Here is a 4,564-nt window from a genome sequence, read left to right as displayed (position 1 = left end):
TTGTGTTCTACGTAATCTCTGAAAATGTCATAACAGTATGACCCCCCCCCCCCCCCCCATTTTGAGATATTGGATAAAAAGTGTTGAATTTAAGATTCCAGACGGGATTTGGTGCCTTAATCGCCCCATTTATACCTGGTGGTAACATTGGTTCTTTTTCCTGATCTTGTCTACATTCTGATTGTGCCCACATTTACAGAAATGTGTCTACACATGGTATTGAAATGTGTCTGTTATCTGTCCACTATGTCTGCATTGTGACCCGAGTTCCTGGTCTCTTCATTTACGCAATTTATTTCACAGCTATTTTCAAAATAATATTTATTTATTGTAAGGCACATATTGATGTAAACAGTCAATGGTGCCACCTGTCAATGATTTTAGAGGGCAGAATAATGATTTAAACGGTTTGTCGGTTCAGATCTCTATACTTGTAAGATATCCACACACAATGAGTGTCTGACTACCTCCGGAGGTTGGCAGGATGATCTGATTACATCTCTTAAATAATTATGAATAGATACACCATTGAGCACAAAAACAACACTTGTTACAGAATATTTTACATAGAAATAACATCTGTCAGACAAACCATGCTGATTACAATCAGATCACAACGTGTCTACTGATTGTCTACACCTGTCTAAAATTGTGGGCACAATCAGAATGTGAACAAGATCAGGACTTTTTTTGATTACTTGAAAATAAGATATCTCAGCAATGGTGAGTCCTATCCTCATTACATAAAGTGGTCTGTGTTCCTGAAAAGGTGCTCTATAACATGGGATACAACGTATAACAGCAGAACCAAAGTTTCATTTGGACCCCTAACACCCAACTTATATCGAAGCGGAGTTGAGTTTTGATAACTGGTCGCACGATTTGCTAGCAACAACATTGAGTCACCATCAGTCGATACTTGTAAAAATGTTAATTCGGAAAAAACGTTAATCTGTACCTAATGTTTGTCCTGTACAACCGCGGTCCTTCCGCAGGTGCTGGAATTCATATTTTTAATAAAAACTTTTATTGAATACAACCACTGACTTTTTCCTTATTTGTGTTGCTCAATTCAGCGCGAATGCACATGTGCCAATTGAATTGCAGTTTACATAGTATGCCAAGGCCGCTACGTCTCCAGTGGAGCAACACATTTTTTTTGGGGGGGGGGAGGGGGGTGTCTAATTTAGATATGTTTCTGCCAACGACAGTAAAGTTTCTGTCCCAAAAATGTTGGTTGGCAAAATTTGTTAGTCATCTTGTCTATAATTAGATAGATGCAGCATCTCTTCTGTCATTACTTGCCCTAAAAGAGTATTAAAACCCTTGTTCACCAGAATAATGTCATAAATCGATAGAATGAATGCTTCAACGTTGGTCAAGTTTTCTCTTTAATCTCTGCTTCTCTCAAGGAGCAAAGATGTTTAGGAACCAGGGAGAAAATGCAATAGGCTAACAAAAAAAAAAAATGTAAAGATGTTCCGTGCAAATTGTCCAAATTACATTAGTTTGACCGGTTTTAAGTAAATTTAAAGCTGTGAAAATGACCAAACATGTTTCTGATAAGATTTCAGGTCGGCTTGGATGCATATTTTATGTGGTTGAAATACTATCAGCTTTTATGATGTTGATGAAGATACACATAACATCCTCTTTTACCACTTCACCAAATCTTTCCCAAACATTAATGTTTTGGCCCACCCTTCTCTTTATTTCCAACTCTCCATTTCACAGCTTATTTCTTACTGAATTAAACTCTGACATTGTCCTTTTTGCCTCATGCATGTTTGTCACGCCTACAGTAGGCTACAGTTAGGTCCTAAAGCTTAGGCTTGTTTGTGCCCATTGCCTAATGCCAGATAAAAATTGCCGGATGAAAGAAAAACCTCAATGTAGCCTATAGATATGAATTGCACAAGAATTATAAATGTATAGATTTTTTATGCATTGTTTTCTCTTTATTCAACTCGCCCGCTACCCACCCTCCCTTCATCCACATAGTATTTAATGACCTTAAACCTGACCGCGGATATAACCACAGGGACTGTGGGTTATGAGTCAACCCACTCATCACTAACTGCTATACCTGGCCTTCATCATTGGGAACACAATGTCATTTTCTGCCAGCTACATTATATATTATTTATAATATCTCTCTCTCTCTGCTTCTCTCTCGCTCTCTCTTTCTCTGTCCCTGCTCTGAATATCACCCTCTGTCCTCCTGTTATTCTCTTTCTCTGTCCCTGCTCTGAATATCGCCCTCTGTCCTCCTGTTATTCTCTTTCTCTGTCCCTGCTCTGAATATCGCCCTCTGTCCTCCTGTTATTCTCTTTCTCTGTCCCTGCTCTGAATATCACCCTCTGTCCTCCTGTTATTCTCTTTCTCTGTCCCTGCTCTGAATATCACCCTCTGTCCTCCTGTTATTCTCTTTCTCTGTCCCTGCTCTGAATATCGCCTTCTGTCCTCCTGTTATTCTCTTTCTCTGTCCCTGCTCTGAATATCGCCCTCTGTCCTCCTGTTATTCTCTTTCTCTGTCCCTGCTCTGAATATCGCCTTCTGTCCTCCTGTTATTCTCTTTCTCTGTCCCTGCTCTGAATATCGCCCTCTGTCCTCCTGTTATTCTCTTTCTCTGTCCCTGCTCTGAATACCGCCCTCTGTCCTCCTGTTATTCTCTTTCTCTGTCCTTTCTCTCATTCTTTCTCTCCTGAAGTTGTCTTGGCAGCACAGGATGAAGCAGCATGCCATGTCAGGCCATATGGTGCATCTTTCTTTCTCTCCCTTTATCTTCATCTTCCCCCACCTCTCTCTGTGTTACTGTGACACTGTCAGAAGACATGCAGATAGACAGGCATGCAGACAGACAGAAAGACAGACAGAGACAAAACAGACACTTACATTGTGATATTGACAGAACATATTAGTGAAATGTCAATGTCACTGTGTATGTCTCTGTTTAGATGAATGTCTGGGATGATCCATGAAGTAGGCTAACTGGAAATTTGTTAATCTGAAAATCTAGCCCAGGTGAGCTAAACCCCTAAGAGACTCCGAGAAATACCCTATTTCCAACATTGTGCACTATAACTTTTTCTAAAGTAGTGCACTATAAAGGGAGTAGGATGCCATTTGGAACATAACAACAGACTGACACTTTAATATTATTTAAGTGATAATGCCAGAGAAGCCGGTGTTTGGAGGATATATTGACACCTCCAAACACCGGCATTATCACTTTTATACAACGGGTTGCCAACATATTCAAATAATGATTGACATATTTTCATTAAAACCTTTATTTTGATTAATTTATTCATACTATTTCATCCTTCCATGAGATATAGTCCCGACACAAATCTAGGTTTGCTACCCAAGACGGCTGGTCGTTTGTTCTATCGGTTAGGTTGCCAGAGATGCGACCCAGTCGTGAAGTGTTTTGTTCTATATCTAGAGTATAGACGCGACCCAGTCATTATTTCTAAATGTTCCGTTGCCATGCTGGCTGGCAACACAGTCACGTCAAACAGTGCATCCAGAATAACAGCTTGCTGCATTTGCGTTTGTTTAAGCATTTTTCTAGTGACATTTATTTGGATACACCCATAACAATGAGCTAATGATGCACGATTTCGCCTGGCATAGAACATTTGCTCTCACCAGGAGCTAGCCAAATACACAGCTAACACAATCACTTCAAACTGAAGATTTTACCTGTTTTTATATAAACATTTCTTTGTATATATCCATACAAATTATGCTGATTCGGGATTTCGACTGGCTGAGAAAAGCTGTCTGTCTTGTCCTGACACGTTAATCATCAATGGGACAGTGGAGACCGAATTTCAATATTAAAATGATGTTGCAAAGGTCGATGAGACAGACAGCAAGGTTTACAAGTCTCCGCTGTTGAAAACCAAATGCTAGTCTAAAGGAAAGGGGCGATAATGTCTAGATGCTTTTTACAATTGATATCAAGTTTATAAATTGCCTAGTTGGACTGATGAGACAGTGGATTGTGCAGTGAGATGGAACAGTAGATAGGCATTTCAATGTCATATCCTTAACCTGTGGCAACTTGTGGAATAGACACCGGCTGGAACATGTTTTTAACCAATCAGCAGCCAGGATTAGACCCACCCATTGTATAAAATGTAACAAACACTGTATCACTCCAAACCTTCTAAGTGTCCCATATTGAGTCTAAAATAAAACAGATGCTTGATTGCATCACCGCCCTGTTTAACCAGCACCAATAAATGACTTCTGCCCTTTCACTGAGGGGATTCGATTATCTGGCCTGGGTTACCCTGGTGGGAGGAGTTTACACCGGGTGAAAAATGATTGCATTCTTTTGGAACAAGGCTGCCTCCAGGGCGCAAGCCAGGTGCCTTGATCAAAGCCCACGGCGTAGCCTAGGCTAGATTAAGCATGTGGAATAATGAGTAGGATTCTGTGTTTTGACATGCAAAAGTGATTGTTTTTGATGAAAACACTTTATCTGCCTTCCCAATGAAAACTAAACAAAAATATAAAGGCAACATGTAAAGTGTTGGTCCCATGTTTCATG

The sequence above is a fragment of the Salmo salar genome, chromosome ssa04 (assembly GCF_905237065.1).
Source record: "Salmo salar chromosome ssa04, Ssal_v3.1, whole genome shotgun sequence".
NCBI classification, from domain to species: Eukaryota; Metazoa; Chordata; class Actinopteri; order Salmoniformes; family Salmonidae; genus Salmo; species Salmo salar.
This window is presented reverse-complemented; position numbering follows the sequence as displayed.